The sequence below is a fragment of the Anas platyrhynchos genome, chromosome 1 (assembly GCF_047663525.1).
Source record: "Anas platyrhynchos isolate ZD024472 breed Pekin duck chromosome 1, IASCAAS_PekinDuck_T2T, whole genome shotgun sequence".
Lineage (NCBI taxonomy): Eukaryota > Metazoa > Chordata > Aves > Anseriformes > Anatidae > Anas > Anas platyrhynchos.
This window is the reverse complement of record NC_092587.1, coordinates 112,586,129-112,605,579: the sequence shown is the minus strand read 5'-3', so window position 1 is coordinate 112,605,579 and position 19,451 is coordinate 112,586,129. Positions and strand designations below refer to the sequence as shown.

At 42.6% G+C, this 19,451-nt stretch overlaps 1 protein-coding gene across 1 annotated transcript in view; it reads right to left on the bottom strand.

The window, feature by feature from the left end:
- The window catches only part of DYRK1A (dual specificity tyrosine phosphorylation regulated kinase 1A), an 89,172-nt gene extending 69,721 nt beyond the window's left edge, over nucleotides 1-19,451 (bottom strand). The window contains exon 1 of the mRNA XM_027449121.3: nucleotides 18,891-19,451. The gene's annotated coding sequence lies outside the window, so the exon portion shown is untranslated. The remainder of the gene's footprint in view (nucleotides 1-18,890) is intronic.

The following is a 19,451-nucleotide window of genomic DNA, read 5'->3' as shown; positions in this document are numbered from 1 at the left end:
GCCCTCCCTGCCCGCTGCCATTCAGTGCAGGCCCATCTCTGGCACCTTCCCCAGCCTTGTTGAGTCACCTCCACAATTCAGTGTGATGTAAAATATTCACCTTTTGCTATCAGTTTCCTGCTAGCTCTGCACAACACCACAGCCCGAGTTTAACTTTCACCTTAAAAGTCTCCCCAGTAAATAAAAACCTAACTTTTTTCTTCAGCACATGCAAGCAGTAGTGCATTTACATTCTGTGTGCTACCACCTGGTCAGGGAGAACTTGATTTGTGTTTTTGTATGGTCTCTGCTGTCTGGACCTTTGAGCCTGACAGCTCCGAAGTCAGGACCCCAAATCCAAGTACTTGGTGTTGGAAGTGAGGCAGCCACGCTCTAGCACTGTGCTGAAAGAGAAAGTGGGGTATTCTACTTACGGAGGGAGAACTTCATCGTCTTAGGCGCTGTGTGACACACAATTAAATGGAGATCCTTGCCTAAATAGCTCATTATCTAAACCAAACAAGTTTGTCGACCAAAAAGCGAAAGTAGAGGGCTCACAAACCTTAGATACGTATAATAAAATTCTCTGTATAGGCTACAAATACAATCCAGGAGAAATAAAGAGCAGCATAAGTCGCGTACTTCAGATAATTCTTGCCAAACTGCCACGAAGCACCTCGAAGACCACAGCTAACATCTGGTTTGCTATCACTAGTTACAGACCCCACCTCTGCTTCTGGAACACAAGGGAAATGCTTACAGGCTCTTCTATATATAGTTTGTGTCTGTCATAATAGTCTACATAAATAAATTTGAAGAAATAAATTTAATCAGGCCTGCCAACTACAAACTCCTCTGACAGCAAAATGAACAAAAAAAACGTTCATCACAGTAAAATCCGGCATCCTTACTATTCAGCTCTCAGTGGTCTAGCCTACATACGCAGAGACTTCTACAGCATGCCTTAAGTCCTAAGTTAGTTTGACCAATGCAGCAGTAAAGGAGGTACCTGAATTCTGAAGCAAAAATGCTTCTGCCCTGGATTATTGCTGCAATTGCATAGGGAACATTATTTCTATCATCTTATGAGACCTCAGGTTGGAGGAGCTGAAGAAAAGCACTGCTTTCAGAGTTCAGGACACCTCAAATGAGAGCACAACGCCATTATTTCTTATGAACCGCACTCAAATGCATTTCAAAGAACAGCATGGGGTACTTTTATTTTATGAGTTAACAAATGTAAATAAACAATTTATCAGAATAAGTCCTTCAGGAAATCAACTTCATTATAAAAATTAGTGTTAAAGCTCCTTAAGAAATAACTGAAGAGTGAGTTGAAAATTACCCCACTGCTGCAGACTGCTCGATGTCCCATCTACGCGCTCCCACACTCCCTACGTCTTATTTGCATATCACTCAGCACTCCTGACTTGGTGGTTGCCCCACGTTTGCGTAACTCACATAGTGTCTGCACTGAGAAAACAAAACATTACCCAGGAGCCATTTCCTGTAAAAGGCATAAGCACTGACTAAACCCCGAACCGTTCTTCTTCCTCTTCCTTTAAGGTAAGTGCACTTAATCGCTGGATTGGAGAGTCGTGTTTCCTTTTCTTCCCCTGTCCTGTGATTCTTTGATTCTCTTTTGTACCAATTAAGTGGGACTTGTGCGCAGTCTCCAGGAACATGTGAAAGGCCAGGTGATCTACATATTCTCACTGCATGTCAGGAACAAGTTTGGATTCACTTCACCTGAGGAAGACACTGAATGGGAGCTCATTTATAGCTCACGCCCATGCTCTACCAGCTGAGGTCTAAGTGATGGAAATGATGGTACTCCCAGCTCCCTCTGGACCTGCTGAAAAGAAATTTCCACAGCTTTCTAAAAATAATTCACATGCCTAATTCCAGAATAAAGAACTCTGAATCTGTCATAAGCATCTTACAGAAGAGTACAATCTACAAAATACCTCTTAATTTAGAAGGGATATCCTCCAGGGATGGCTTGGACAGTTTTCCCAAGAAGTGTAAGAGCTATTAAAACTCCATTCTGAAAAACATTTAAAGCACTGAGTGCTTAGGGCACAATGCTGGATCTACAGGTGAAGTCCTGCCTTACAACCGAGGCAATCTGACAGGCTGCCCCTGCCAGGAAGGGCAGCCCCGCTCCCTTTTCCCCAGGTGCAGGGTTCTGCCCCTTTCCTGGGCAAAGCTTCAGTTTTCACACTGAGTATATGGCAAAACGAGTTAACAACCCAACCAAATACTGTTCACATCTCTGTCAGGCACTTTTTGTGCTCAGTTTGTGTCCCATTACACACCTAAGCTAAGCGTATGGCTACACAGGCTGACCAGGCTCAGGGCTCCTGCTGTACAGACAGGCCCAAGTCACAGGCAAGGCTCATCTTCTGGCGCTCTTCCACCTCCTGATGAAACAGGTTAGGTAGCTAAACTGGCAGTAACAATTTTACCTTTTATGTATATCATTAGCCTTTTGTACTTTGCTTCTTAAGCTGGCCCCGCACGGAAAAGTAAAGCCAAAGCAGCAAGAAAGAGAACTTACAATAACGTATAGCCAAGGGAGAAAGCGGACGGGGACAGTCCCTTGTCATCTGATTTCGGCTGCTGGCAAACCTGCTGGGTCACAAAACCTACCCTGACTTCTGACTGCTGCTTCCCCTGCAACACCCAGGCACCGACGAGGTAGGTGTTGCCACGATGACAGCCCCAAGCCCGTCAGAGGATGGAGCTTAATTCCTCTCCGTCTCGTAAGCCGCCTTTGAAGTAGGAAATTACTGTAACTCTTGGATCACGCTCATGAGGTAATCTCCGATGCACACAGCATCACGAGGCGCTCCAAAACTACGGTAAAGATGAGGCTAAGTAGATCAGCAAAAAACTGCACAAATGGGTTTTCCCCTCTTTGTTCCTTCACCGCAATGAATAAATAAAGATGAATAAATAAATGATTCCACTTTTACCTCACATCGTTCACTCCAGAACTACAGCCCACATTTATTAGAATACAGACCACTGTCAGCCCCAAAGTTTTATTTTATTTTATTTTTTTTAAGAAAATACTAATCATGCCAACAATTTTTTTAACTTAACACAATGCAACATGGTTTTAAGTTCCATCTGTAGCTCATTTACCATGGCCTTATTCCCCAGTTAAGGAACCAGTGACCTAGAAAACTCTCATTGAAGAAGGAGATGAATTAAACTTCAGTAAATTTTCATGTATTCCTGTGATGAAGTCAAAATACTTATTTTTCAGGTTTTAAACTCTGAGGTCTTGCTTTACTGCGTTGCTAGCCTCCATCCCTGCCATTAAGCGTAATCTTGATACATCCCGAGATATGCCGTGCTGCACAGGTTGTAGGCAGCAAAAGTCTGGAGCATTTTAAATGGCATTATGAGTCATTAGGAAGAATTCAAACACCCTATTCAAGTCATATAAACACGTGGATGGGGCTGCACGCACACACAGGGAGAGAAGCCAGCACAGACAGTGGGCACACAGCAATCAGCAACAGCTTTACTGGGGTACATTTATCATCACACGGAATAGAAATTTCATCTAATACGCATGGTAGCTCTATGTCCCTATACAATATGGTTGCAGGTAGCTCATCAGAGACTCCAGCATGTTTGCTGGGCCAGATAGAAATCACTGTTATGTCTTCTATTAAAAAAAAAAATATATATATATATATATCACTAAGCTCAGAGCACACTCATCGTAATGTAATCCAGCTTTCTTAGACTTTCAGGCAGTCATTCCTCACCAAGCCTTCCCCCTTTGGTGAAGGTACGGAATAGCCCACAAAAAAGATCTAGTCACTCAAGAGCCTTCGAAGACCAGGAAACCATGACACGCTTTCATCAAGTGAAATGAATTGCCAATCACCACTAAAATTGTATAAACCTGTATTATTTCCTGCCTATCGATATCAAAAACGAGGACTTTCTAGTGTGGAAACTGTTTTACGAATTGAACAAAAAGGTTGCAGAGACTTCACTGTAAGGTTAGCAACAGGTTACACCTTGTGTCACTGGCACACAAACACAGCCCACAACAAACGTGGGTTTGCTTTCACTCGCGTAACAGCAAAAGGTTAAAACCAAGGATGAAGGAGCACACGATCGTTAAACAAATCTAAACATTTCCTGCTACAAAAGAAAAAAAAAGAAGGGGGACAGCATTCTGACACACTCCTTCCTTTCCCAAACCTCTATCAGCTCTAACACTGATTGACCAAAAAAGAAAACCAACTTCCTTCAGGTCTGCTTACTGGGTTTCACACACAGGCATGATGCTAAATTATTTGAAGAAATCTGCCACATTTTGATACCCTAAAGGCTTTAAAGAACTCAGAAGAACTCTTTTTTTTTTTCCACTTTTTTTTTTTTTTCCAATAACTGTTGAACTTATGGTCCTGAATGTAGAGACCAAGCTTAGCCTGCTAACTTGAGATAATGTTTTGAATCCCCTTCCGAGTGCAGTAACTATGAAGGAGGTGTACGGAATTCATTTTTGAATGTTCTCTGATAGCAGTCATAAGAAAGAAGTCTAAAATGCATCTCTCATCAAAGTGTATTCCCTCTAGGAGAAAAACTCTCATAGAAGCCTTTCAGAAGAATCTTGTCTAACCGGGGTTTTATGAAATCCAAAGGCTAAAGGGAAGAAGTTGAAGCTTTGGGATTGTTTATATGAACTCCAGCAATTCCAGCATCCAAATGCTGGGCATAAACTAATCAAGCTAATGCTCTTCAAATGCAAGTTATCTGTCAGTTGTTCAAGAAGCAGACATGGCACTAACACCGACAAAATTATCCATTTAAGTAATGCTAAAAGACATGCAAAGATGATGCATCTTTCTGATTATTTAATAGTCTCCCCACCAGCATCAGAAGCTGCTAGGGTTCTGTCCAGGGGAGCTCGGTTTACTGCGGTGCTTTTACCTGATAAAAATTCCTAAAATGATTTTAATAAGGTGGGTTGCAGGAAGGAAATGAGGACAAAAAAATAAAAATAAATAAAAAACAAAAGGCTTTGAAATCCTGACCTCACAGACCTCCAAACAGTACTCAAGATCACCATGTCTGAGGTATCCAGGAAATATAAAGGAAAGAAAATCTTTACTGTCTGACTGAAGTCCTTGCAGGCTACCAAGAATAGCCTGCTAGATGGAAAGACTCCAAAACAAAGCCGCTTTTCAAACAGAATTTTTCCCTAATTGTCTACTAATGTTACTGAACTGGTGTGTTTCATGTAGCCATGTGCTGTGCTTTTTAAAAGAACTGCTGTAAAAAGATAGCTTTTGATACAGAGCTGCTCTTTTTTTCATTCCATGAAAAAGCCCAACTAAAAGGTCACGAGTGTGATCTGACACACTACATGGATGATGCCAAGAGGTGTCCTTAAGAACACCGTATTTCTGGGCACATCTGAAGCAGCAGAGCAACGTATGAAATTAGAGGGGCATAGCAAAAGAGAGGAGCAACAGAGTGAGAGCTCACATCAGGTGCACCAAAGGGACCAGTTGCAGCCTCACGGACTCGCTTCTGCAGCCCTTCATGCAGCAGTTTCCAGTGCAAGGCAAAAGAGAAATACCCAATATGAGAACAGGGCTGTCAAGATGGTCATGAAAGAGAACTCCTTCCCCATTCATAACACCACGTACACAACTGACATTCAGTTGTTCAGATGTATTCCCACGTGGATTTAGCAGCCAAGGCCTAACCTTCCTCTTTTGCTGAGAGGCTCCTTCTCAAGACGACTTCATGTTAGGTTCCTACTGGACTTACTAGAAAGCATGGAGAACTTCATGGTGCCTCGGTTTTCCACGAAAAAGCAAGAGACATGCTAACCTGCACAGATGACATCTGCCACAGACAGTGTGAAAACACTGAGTGGTCTTCTTCGCTTTCCTGAGAGGGAAACAGATGACATCCTAAAGTACAAAGGTAGCCAAAAGTGGGCAACTTTGAAATGCAGAATAATGAAAAATTTATGAAAAATACAATGGATTGATGAAGAAGGGAGGGGGAAGACATTCTCTAAACTTTGAAGTATCTAAATCTTTATTTGACTGAGGGGCCTCAACTGCTCCTAGAAATTGAGCAACACCACACTGTTTATCACTGAATATCTTCACTCATGAAAAAAACGCACATAGAACAAGTACAAGGAACAAAGTTTACTTAAAAGAAGACTAGAACAAGACCGAAAGCAGAACAGAAGGTGGATGGGATTAAAAAAAAAAAAAAAAATCAGGCAAGTCACTGAAGTGATATAACATTTATGAGTAATACTTTTATTTACCAACCAAGTAGGAAGCAAATGAACATTTGCAAAGGCAGCTATTGTAATCCAGAGTAGTGTTTGCTTATTAGCATGTATATCCTGATAGCAGGCTGTTTTATAACCTGACTTAGAGCAGCTGCCCTAACAAAACAAAAATCTGCAAGCTCAGGGAGTGGTAAGTTTTAGTGTTCCCTCATGTAACAATGCAAAAGTTAAGATGATGTTCATCAGGTTGTGTGTGGAGAAAGCACGCCGTGCATACTACAGCCTTCAGGTACTCCTGGCTCCAGCTCACCCAAAGGCTTAGAGAACCAAAGGAGATGGGAGGAGAAAAAAAAGCCACACAAAAAATGCAACATTCTTCCTCCCTATTAGAAGAGCAACTACATGATCTTCCACGTTTTTATTTGAAACCTTTGGATTACTAAACTGTAGATGAAATTTCACCTCTGATATAAGGAATCAACACTTCCAGTACTTTCCCAACTAACAGGTAAATGGTTATCAACAAAATGTAAATAAGTGCAACAAAAATATTACATATATGAATGCACAGAAGTGAAACAAGAACATAATCCCAGCAGCTCTGGTCACTTTTAAGAGGACAAGCAAGCATGGAACTTTCAACATTTTTTTGTTTTTCTATTTGTTTGTTTTAACATAACCAGCCCTTGTTGATAATATTAGGAGAAACATTTTTCGTGTCTCCTCTGTACAGCAGAGCCAATAAATAAATAAATAAGAACTTTTCTGCTTTGCAGTTTTCCTTTGCTATCAATAAACTATGTTCACATCCTACAAAGACAGAAAAATACCTTTCATTAGAACATTAACTTCAGAAACTCTAATTCATCTTTCCGTTTGTCCAAGTAGCAACTATCTATATTTCGTGTGCCCATATCTGCCTTATGGCAATATAGAATTTAAGTTAAAATTTTAGAAGAGCACAAACTTGAGAAGAAATCTATATATCGCGTTGTTTTATGGTACAGTTTGGAAAAAATAAATAAATAAAAATTTGGGGTTTCTTAAGAGGTTTTCTTCCCTAGAAGTTGAAGCAGTTTTTCCTCTCAGAAGTATTGTTCTCTCAAGGAGGGAGAGAAAAAGAGAGTGAGAAAATGTGAGAAAGATCAAGTATGAGAAAACACTGAGTGACCGAAAGATTGAACAAGGGAGGAAGAAAAGAGAAGCTTGAGAGAGCAAGCACTAAAAAAGGATGCGAGACAGTAAGGGCATAAGCACCAGTTAGAAGAGAAAAGGAGTAAGTGAGAGTGGGGAAGACCCAGCAGATGGACACAAGCAAGAAGAGTGCAAGAAACCAGAGGTGTATCAAGAGGGCAAGCAGGAGAGAGAGAATTTGCTCTCGAGTCAGGCTGTCGGGCAGATTTTGTGCGTGTCAGAGCGCAGGCGAGCCGGAGAGCGTCAGAGGGCAGCAGGAGAGAGGGAGGGAAGGAGCGCGGAAGCTGGAGATAGCAAGCCAAACTCTGAGAGGCACAGAGCGAGGGAAGAGGGGGCGGGGAGGGCGGCAGTGTGCATGTGTGCGTCTGTCTGTCTGTCACTGCAGTGATTTACTACAGGAGGGGTGGCAAGAATTCCTCCGAATGATGTTCTCCATTAAGTAACAGAGCTCTCAGAGCCAGTTAACCAACCCCGGCCTCTTCCAGGCACCCTGCTCCTGTCCACCCACACAGCCCATTCCATTATCTTGTCAAATGTCTCAGCAGCAGCACAGTATACCAGGTCTAGGAACCGATCTGGCTGAAAAGTAACCCGATTCTCCACCCCCACACACACCCAAATGTTATATATATAAAATTATGTATTTCAGCCAACTCAGTTTCCAAGTCTGATTCACTGGTTGGTCTTACAAACAGCTGTGCCAACACAAAGCAGGTGGGAACAAGCAGCCAGAATCTGAAGAGAAGGGGAACTGCTTAAGCTGTAATTGCCTTCAAAGAACTGCTTGTTGCACACTTTGCCTTAGAATAACTCTCTCAATAATCCAACCCAAAGTGCTTCAGTGGCTGTACATATTGCAGCATGAACTTCCAATCAGTTTGCTAACACTTACGCAGTAAAAACAACACAAACAACGCCATCAGATTTAAATATTGCTCTTGTCCCACAGCCCTGGTCAATGAAATTTTAAAATAAGAGTGGTGCTTTTCACAGTTTTGCTCCTTTACCTATTATTTCAAGTTTGGTACAGGTATAGTTCTTGGGAGAGCAAGGTATGATGAAAGCGGGGAGAGAATCAACGTTGCTCGTGTTTTCCTCCGAGTGTGCCGTTCTTTGCTGTGCTGCCCTGCAGCACTCTCTCAGCACCGAAATTACATACCGGTCTACTGCCTTGTCTCATGCTGGAAGATGTATTGATCTGGATGAAAAAGAGGTAATGAAATCTTTCCAAATTTCCCCCAAATTTACGAAGGTCTAGTACCAGAAGACCAGTAGCTTCAATCTTCTCCCATCGGCTTCTGCCAATTTGCTTCTCTTCTGTGTCGCTACTACCAACAAGTCTGACCAGCTGAAACTGGAGCACAGATTATTGCTGGGGAAGTCATGTCGTAGAAACTTAGCCAACTTCGCCTCATGAAAGCCAACCAAACCAAAGCACACAGGAGTGTGGTTTACACAACCGGTATACGTCTGCACGGGTAACCCGCTGTTCTCCTAACTCCTCGCTCTCAAGTGGCTGACCCACAAGATTGAGAAATCAGTCCTGCCAAATGCTGGAGTTAACCTGATAGCTCAGGTAACCAAGGTGTACTAAGAAGGAGATGTTTCAATTACCCAAATTGTATGAATACCATATGCGTCTCTTTCAGTATGAAAAAACCTTTGTAAATGTCATAAAATCAAAGACTAAGAAGTTAGGAAATGTTTAAATTAAGGTGGGATAGATATACAATTCTGTCTCACAGTTTGCAACACAATCTTCCACAGTCGAATGCTATTTTATTCATCGAACAGATGTACATTAGGAGGATGGCACGCAGAAAACAAAGCTACACAGTAAATGGCAGCTATACAGTAAACGATACTATTTATCGAAATATTCCACCAGTGCTTTCAGAAATTGAAGGATGTTATCAAATGGGGCAAAAGACTGTAAGAGAAAAAAAAAAGACAAATTCCCTTTGGGATAAAAATGAGTTTTAACTCGAATTCCCTCGAATTTCCACACAGATCCTAAGCTCCATGTGCAGACCACTATCTGGATATGCTGAGTCACTCTCCAACCTTAAGAGACTGCTTCTCTGAGTTACAAGGCACTCAGAATATAAACTCAAGTCAGATGCAACTGTAAATACTTGCATCCTGCTACTAAGGCATAAGATGCCTAAACCCCTCAGCCTCAGCTCCACCCTTTGTGTCACTGTATAACTCAGGGCAAGTCACTTTACCTTTTTTGCCTTTCATTTCCCTTGCTGAAAAGTATCTTACCTAAGCAGGTATTCACCTCCTGGTAATGAGGCAAAAACTGCTTTGTGTCTGGAAAGCAACAAGAAGTGCTATACAAAACGCCCAAAGTCACTGAGCCCCTACTGTCACCCCTAAAAAAGGTTGCCAATAAGGAAGACACAAAATAATAATTTGAAAGGGGTTTCTAGTACCAGTTCTAGTATTACTTTCCTTGTGCTTTAGATGTAGAGCTCAGTGATATGGTTTAGTGGAGGACTTGTTAGTGTTAGGTCAGAGGCTGGACTGCGTGATCTTGGAGATCTCTTCCAACGTAGATGATTCTGTGAATTCTGAAGTCTAATCACTGAAAAACATTGCTTTCACAAGATGCTAAAAGAATCTGTTAGCACTTGCTAGACTCTGATCCATGCCTGAGATTATGAGAAAGTCACAAACCCCACACTAAGTGCAAAGTCTGGACAGCATGCAGTTATCATCAACCCATACCTAAAAACAACACCAGAAAACTACATCTGAAGAGATGCTTCTTTTCTGAGCACTACCCATTCCATACCGTGAGTGAAGCAAAAATCCTGTTACAACCACAATTATATTTACTGCACAATAAAATAAAGTTCAGACCTCCACTACGACACAGAGTCAATACACTAAAAGCAAGAGAATCTTCCCATTTTTATCGCTTGACTTAATTTGGGAATTTTCATGGAAATAACTGACTCAAAGACAACTCCACGGAGGTATACATGATTACAGCGTAAGGAGAAGCACCCTAATTACAACACATGGAATACAGTGAGTACCTGTTTCCTCTAGTGTACAAATAAAAAGGCACTGTCAAGTTGGGAGCTCAGAGTTTCTAGAATATGTACAGCGAGTAACACGTAGCTTAGAAATTGTATTCTGAGCCCACTGTATGCTTACACTTCTGTCTCACCTCACATCACTAATCTCAGGTTGCTTTATGAACAAAGTTTTCCTCAGACATACAAAGATTAAGATTAAAAAAATAGTAGTAGTAATGCTGAGAAAGAGTGAAAGCAAAGCACATGAAGAATCCTGTATCAGAAGATACCAAGGGCAAAGTTTTCACATATGGAAGTCTAAAGGTTAAACTCTTCAACTTATATCCAAGCTCTTGTGTTGAAAGAATTGCATGTTCTCACATCTCGATGAAGTTTAGTAGGAACTAGAATACTCAAAACCTTACAAAAAGAGAGCGAGGCCAATAGCATGACAGAACACCATTTCAGGTACGTATGCCTAGGAGGACACTTTCAAAGAAAAAAAAGTTATCATAAAGATATCTAAAATGATGAGTGGCATAGAGAAGGTCAATTGAGTCCACTCCCTTTCATAAGAGATTTTAGAAATACACACTAAAAGGGAACAAATGTAAACTAAGGACAAGGAAATCATTTTCACAGTGGAAAAAAAATTGCTAATTTCAATCAAAAGATTTTCCTGATGTAAAAAAATCATTAAGAAAGAAAAAAGATTGTGATTTTTTTTTTGTTAGAATTCAAAATAATCTTTATTACATGGGACAGTGTGAAGATATATATATATATATATGTATATATATGTATATATATTATATATATATATATATATATATACATACCAAGAGCTCCTAAGTTTTAGAACGCAAGTCTTCTATCAACTTCCCACTACTAGGAAAACATTTAGTAACAGGGATTATTCCAATTTAGATTCTCCTTTTTCTCCTTAGATGCTTCTTAAATAAGAATCTAGGAAGTTTGAGATTTTTTTCCTTCTATCCACTACTAAATTAAAGTCCCACACCCTACAAACAGTCTGCATGCACACAAATCAGACAAAAATCATAGATCACTGATCATCCTGATGTTGCTAAACGCAAAGCACCATGTGGATACAGTGCCAGAGTTTCAGAAGACCTCTTAAAAATGGGAGCTTGTCACATACATACTGCCCTTTCCTCCAGATACGAAACATGGAGATCAATATTCCCTTGTATGACTATATACACTTTACCTTTTTATTTCAACCCCATTAGAACAGTAGCTAAGCTGAAACAAACACTTTAAAATAGCTCAGCTCACTTAGAGAAGAAATATTTCTGCAAATTACGCAGCACAGAGAGTGATTTCCAAACACAACACTTGAACCTTGTGAACTAGATGTTAAACTTATTTTTCCACGTCTTGAAATAACTGGATGCTCGCTAAGAACACCTAGCAGAGAGCCAGAATGCCATAACTGCCCTAACTCAGGTACACAACTACTTCCTTGCATTATAACCGGGATGGGGAGTGGGTTGGACTTATACTTTATAACAGAAAACCTTTGACAAACACAGCTCCAACTTGCATACAGATGTCAGTAAATTCTCCTTCCTTTATGAACTTCTTATAACTCACAAATATTTCAGCAAAATTCTTTAATTCAGTTTGCTGCAAGAGTGGTGGTATGCAAATCAACTTAAGGAAAGGGGCACTAGACATTACTTTCAAACACAGAGTTAGAAATCGCCTCCAAATCTAATGACTGCTTATATGAAAAAAAAAAAAAAAAAGAAAGAAAAAAAAGCATTGCAGAAGTCTTTATTGCATGAAGCAAAGCTGATCTTGGTTTAAGCATGAAAACAAGTCTTCAATGTTGCCATTAACCACTAAGGTAAAGCAGCTAAGTATTTCTATTCCAACGTTTCCACATGTGTAACTATTTCTCAGGGTTTCACACTAGGCTTAGGGAGTTATACAATGACCATGCTGTGAACATGACTGGCTGATTTAACTCCACAGAGATATGTAAATGAGTGTTTTGATGGGCAAAAAGACTGAAAGTAGAGTCATATGGACACTGTGAACTGCAAGTCATGACTGCACACTGTGTCAAAGACACAGGTGAAAATATCACTTAACAAACCCTACAAAGCCAGGAGAGAAATCCTCTTGTAAGGACATCAGATATTGTTAATGATTTCCACTCACACCTCCACATTATTAAACGTTCGCCCTTCTATCATTAAACTTTTGTACAACAGCTGACTAACAAATTACAACCACTCCCAGCCTCTTATTCACCTGAAGGAAAAGCGAACAAACCACAAGTGCACACCTTTACACAGCACCATAACAACATGCTGCACAGGAGAGCATTAGGAATGAAGGGGTATGCATCTCAAAGTCACTACATCAAATTAAGAAAGAAATAATATTTACTTCACGTTGTACAGTACATAAAATGGAAATCAGATCCCAGCTAAGGTCTCCAAGTAGTACAAAGCAAAGCCAAACAACTTTTAACTATGATACAACCTTCGACTATAATTTTTAACACAGTATCACATAGACTTTTTCCACTCAGCCTTCAACATAAATGAATCATTTATGATGCTGTCTCTAGTAGACATAGTTCACAGAAGACATTAATTCACTTAGAAACTAAGCTTGTAAGATGCAGGCTATATTAAAAATAATAAACCATCGGGGAAAGTTTGAGGAGACGTGAGGGTCAATCAGTGTGAAGCTGTAGTAACTGCAGTTACCTGACCCCTCCTAGTGCTTCTGATCTGGGGGCAAGAAAAATGCAGTGTAAGTTTGGAGCCTCAGCACACACAGAACTTGACTTGAGCAAAAATGTGATTTTGGTGGGAAGACAGGGACAGATATACCATCACGCTGATGTTCAGCACTTGCAGGCCTGCGCAAGGCCTGCCATAAAAATCTCAGCTTCTGAAGGCACATGATGACATTGACAGGAAAGTCACCCTAAAAACTGGAACACCGCATTCTAAACTGAGCGTCTGATCGGAGTGCAAAAATATATATTCAGCTGTGTTATTTCACAAGTATGATCCAGTATTTCTCGGACTTATGAGTAACTTCTACAGAAAGGGAAACTGCCGAGATCTTCAAGCAACAATCACCTCTTGTAACATTAACAAAGACATCAATACATCTCAAACACTAACTTGCAATTTTTGGCATACCATTAAATTAATGCCTGCTTATCCACAAATTAGAAAAAATAGAAAGAGTAACAGGAAAGAAACCAGAATCAAACATGTTCAAGGAGAGCTCATTGAGCTTTCCATATCAACTGGGTTTTGAAAGAATATATTAACTGGATTTTGCAAGAGTATATTAAAATTTTATCTGTCTATAATCAAACACATACCCTAGATGTATTTCATTTACACGTCCTGTAAAACTGTGCGTGTATATATATGGTTATGTATTTCTAAGTACCCAAAGGGCTGCAACTACACCTGGATGGACTGACCAGAAGTCAGCGTAAAGGAAATCCACAGTGCTCAGGGAAACAAAGATCTGAGTAAGCAGTGGCACTTTAACTTCCCTACCTGACAGGACTCTTCTTCTTCTTACCCCTTCCTTCAGTTTAAGCTGTTCCCTCTGTAAAGCAAGTGGATGTGCTGTGCTGTGCTCCGGCTGGCTCCTCAGCACCACATCCACTGGCAGAGCACATGAGAAGCTGTTAGTAATTTACGCAGCTCACAGTGACACCGCCGAGGATTTGAGCACATCGAGGTAAACAGGATTTCAAATGCACAAAAATGCTAGCTGCATGCATTCGGAGCCAGGAAGCAAAAAAACTGATGAACAATAGGTTCTTGGGTCACTAGGATTTAAAACTTTTGCTGGCACCTTGGATTTAATCACAAAAATACGTTTAACGATGGTTGTGCCAACCAGCCATTCTACTAGCTTGGTTTTTTGAGCAACTCAAAATTCACTCTGAGTTTTTTCAACTCTGTTTTGAAAGACTAACTCTGCCATCAGAAAGCAATTTGTACACGTCCATTGCTCTCTTATTTCACTGTCCAAACAGTTACTGAAGAGAAAGAGGAAACTACTCAACATGTAGACGTATTACTACTTTATTAGCCTTTCCTTTAACTGACTCAAATCACAGTTTGTCTTTATTTGTTTCTGGGAAAAAAGAAAAAAAGAAAATCGGAAAGCTTTGGAACTTTATGTAATACCTAAATTGAAAGCTTGGTTTCTCACAGCTGGAACAAACAGTGGCACTTAGCTGAGCTGATTTCACTTTCATTTACAGTTTCGCTTTCAGGTACTTAGGGCTACAGATCCTAGAAACTTTGAAAGGAGTAAGTTTCCAAGTAAGTGCTAGCTTATGCTATTTTAATTACTGAAGCCTTTTCACTGCTTTCAAACTTAAGAAATGCTAAAATCGGAGAAGAAATTAAACTGATTATGTCTGCAACACACGCTAACTGAAATAGCCACTGCCCAGACTTCAGAGGCTCCAGGGTATTCACACTGCAGGGTCTTGGGCTAAGCTGACTGGGAACTGTCTGCTGCAGCTGCCTGGCCCTTCAGTTGGTGCTCTCCTGTAAATCACAGGGACAGGACACTTGGGAATGAATGAGGATGTGATAACATCACTGTCCTTCATGTTGGGGCTCCCATCTCTGTCCTTATCAACAGGGGAAGGGAAGGGAAGGGAAGGGAAGGGAAGGGAAGGGAAGGGAAGGGAAGGGAAGGGAAGGGAAGGGAAGGGAAGGGAAGGGAAGGGAAGGGAAGGGAAGGGAAGGGAAGGGAAGGGAAGGGAAGGGAAGGGAAGGGAAGGGAAGGGAAGGGAAGGGAAGGGAAGGGAAGGGAAGGGAAGGGAAGGGAAGGGAAGGGAAGGGAAGGGAAGGGAAGGGAAGGGAAGGGAAGGGAAGGGAAGGGAAGGGAAGGGAAGGGAAGGGAAGGGAAGGGAAGGGAAGGGAAGGGAAGGGAAGGCTCATCACTGTGTACTTTCCAGTCAAGAAAAAAAAGGAGCCAATTTTGTGATCCATGCTCTCAGGCAAGCAAGCCATAATTAAGCACCTACAGATACTGGACCAGACTCATAAAAATACGAGTATTAGAGGAAATGGAGCTAAAGTTCTAGTAAAGCTGGGGTATGTATGCACTAAAGTAGGAAAAAAGAATACATCTGTACTGGCAAAAGCAATTGAGCTATTTTTTAATATATGCTTAGATAAAATAGAAATGAAACCAGAATTTTATCTCCCTTCCACATAAAGGAAAAAGATTAATCTATGGATATCAAACTGTTACGAGCAACTAATGATTAGGTCACTGCAATTCTATGGGTATATTGTGTCACCTCCAAGAGAGGGTACTATGTAACTGTACATACAGAATGTGTCTTTCTAGAAGGAACAATTGTTTCTAGTTATCACAAAGGTGGTGGGTTTTTTTCCCACTGTTTTTAAAACTTCAGTAGACTTATAGCTCCCATAACTTTCCTCTTGAAGGATCCACAGAGGTGAGAGAGTATTCCTCTCTGCAAAGCCTTGTTGACTTTTTCCCCCAGTCTTAAGTTTACAAGAAAAACATTTGCTCAGAAAGGCTTTTGTATTATTTCAGTCTTAGAGCAAAAAAGAAGTCTGACTAATCAGACTTGAGTCTGATTAGCAGAAAAGTTATTACACATTTAAAAAAAAAAAGTTCCTTAAACTCTTACTGAAAAAGGAAAAGAGATGGAATTGTAAAGTAACTTAACAAATAATCTATTGTATTCAGTTATGAAGACAAAAGTAGCAGTTCTCTGTAAATAATCCTATTCTACAACAACAGGATCTATTTACAAAAGCATTTCAGAAGTTATACAAGTCTCCCATGCTCCCATAAAACAAAGATACCAGGAAAGATCTTGACTTCACTTTGGGAAGTAGTTGTCCAAATGGCATCAAAAATTGCTACAGGAAGACTAAATATACACCAGTCTTCAATTCCTTCTCAAAAACATGAGTTGTAACAGCAACTTTCAACCCATAGTCCTGTAGCCAGGGTTAAAACCACCTGAAATAAAGAGGTCTTAAGAGGAACACTGAAGAGAGGATTTAATTATAGCAAGAAAATTGCTTCTTTGGAAAGAGTCACTACCCTTTTTCAGTTCAGGTAAAACCATCAAATAGCATCACAGCAAATAAAGGTACAGTTTTCCATGAGTTGTATTAACTGGTCTTCTTGCACACTACCGCACGAGCAGGTGGTACAGCTTCACACACGTTAGCATAACCTAATGGGAAGGGACTTTTTCATGTTATATTTTAAGGTGTTGACTAACTCATTTGAGCTAAAATAACAAAAATCTCACGGTAAGGTCATTAAGGCAAAGCCTAACCAAACAGTTAGGCCAAACACGTTTCTTTACAAGGTCCTATTGGAATTAAGAGTTTTAAAATACAACATACATGTTAGGAAGGATGTCCTAGTTAAATGTTACTTTAAAAGCTTAGACGAGAGACAGTTTTTACTTGACTCCAGTCATGTTCTTCTACTTTGTGTAAACCATCTACCAGTGTTAGAAGTCATTTATGGCCATCACATGTTAATTCCTAACCCACACAAAACCCGCATACTTTAAAAATTGATAAATTCCTGATTACTACATCCTTATTTTACACAAGTGCGGGAATGCTACCCATAAATTGACACTGAGACAGAGAATGCTTGGCTGCTATTAGGTAAAATTATCCTTGGTGCTGCTTCTCTGTAACTGTCCAGCATGGGGGAGGGGATTCCAACGGCGCGTCCTAAACCCACCTGAGTATTGATTCGGGAACCGATCACGGAGCAGACTTTCTTACCCCTTTGCCTGGAGACAATATTAAACTACTGTAATGTATAAATATGCATGCAACCATTTCAGAGAAGGAATTGCCCTCTTTCTGTGATTTAAGAAGTCCGTGTGCCCTGTATTCAATTTTGAACAAGTTATTCAGTCCACTAAAAAAAAAAAAAAAAATCAAAATTTCAACTCAATAAGCCTCACAAACTTCGATACAATTTTGAATTCACAAAATAAATGTAAATTTATCACATGCGTTCTACTTCAGACTGCAAATAAAACGGCTCTGGCTCCAAATGCTTCATATAAGCCAAAAGCATTAAGCATAGCCTACAAGAATAGTCTATATAGATATACACATATAGAGTTCACTAAAAATATAGCGATAGTAGCTAGCAAATACTAGCTCAAATTCAGATTTTTTTTTCAGTGTTATTATTTTAATTCTATGAAGTATAATTAATTTTCCAAAAATATCCAACCTACAGAGGTTGGGAGGAGTACAGAAAAAGAGAAACGAGTTTTACCAAAACTTCTTTGGGCTACACTAATCCAAGTAGGTAAGTTGAGTTCTGCTCAGTTACTCGCAGATAACTAAGTACCACCACGAACAACGCGTTTGCTTATTTGTCACCAGGCATCATCGACGTATTCTTCAGCTTCACCAATCCAATTATAAGACAAGTTGTTAACTTGTCCTCAGACAGGTCCCTACAGCGCTACTGTGCCCATGTAGAAGTGACTCTGCGTATACCTACTGGCCAAAGTCACCACGCTCTCACCGGGATTAAAACAGTAGGTTGTCAAAACCACGCTTGTCGATTTATTTTGCAGCCAGATATTCCGCCTTTGTTAATTTTACAGAACAATGAATGCTTATTTCCCCCAATGACCGCGGAGCAATGGGAGAACTAAGTCACAGCAGCAACCCAGACACACCATCAAAGAACCCCTTAACACAGCCCTTGGACGGGCTCAACCGACAACTTCAAAGCCGTCTGCGCCTCCAAAAACGCAAAACCCCACAATTTCCAAATTCCACATGCCGGGGGGCTCCCAATCGTGCCTTCTGCTGCCGCGGCGGCGCCAGGGCAAGCCTGGGGTGGGCTCCCCTTAACCCTGGCAGCCCCCCCAGCCGCCTGCTCAGCCCGGGCTCCTCGCCCTCCCCGCACCCCCCCGGCGGGGTGACAGCCCCCGGGGGCCGGCTCGCAGCCCTCCCGCACCCGCTGCGGCCCCGGGGGGGGGAAGGGGGAGCCCCCCGCAGCCGGGGCCACAACAGGTGCCTGCCCAGCTGATGGCCCGGCTCCGCCGCCCGCCCCCCGCAGGGCGTTGCGCAGCGGGGCCGGGGGGATGGCGGCGAGCTCCTTCCCTCCCTTCCCTCCTTCCCTCCCTCCTTCCCTCCCTATCCCCGGCCGCGGCGGGGAGAGGCCGCGGGCCCTGCCGGCTCCGCCGCCTCCTCCTCGTCCTCCGCGCCTAAGATGGCAGCGGGGCTGCCCCCCGCCCCGCGCTGCGCCCCCCTCGGCCGGGCCGTGCCGAGCCGAGCCGAGCCGAGCCGGGAGGCGGCCCCAGCTGCCGGCTGCGGGCTTACCCGTGCGGGGGGCGGCGGGCCCCAAGCTCCGTGCGCGGCTCCTCCCGCTCGGTCGAGGCCTCTCTCCCCGCAGCGCCCGGTGCAGTGGTAGCAGCAGTGGCGGTGGCGGTGGTGGCGGCGCCTCCCTGTCGGTCCGCAGCCCGGCCGCCCCGCCGCGCTCGGGCCCTGCGCGGCTGGGGGCACACGGCAGGCAGCGTCCCGCGGCCGGGGCTGCCCGCTGCGAGCCTTCCTCCAGGCAGCAGCAGCAGGAGGAGGAGGAGAAGGAGAAGGAGGAGGAGGAGGAGGAGGAGGAAGGGGGGGCCCGGCCCGGCCCGGCCCGGCGGGCGGATCCGCGGCGCTGCCCGGCCGGGCTGGGTTTTCTATCGCTCACAAAATGGCGCGCGTTCCAAACCTGCGCAGCGCCCGGCGGCGGCGGCGGCGGCAGCGGCGGGGCCCGGCCTCGCCTCGGAGCGGAGCGGAGCGGAGCGGGGCAGAGCGGAGCGGCTCGGCGGCGGCAGCGGCGGCCTGAGCCCCGGCCAGGCAGCGCGGGGACAGCGGCGGGCGGGGGAGGAGGAGGAGGAG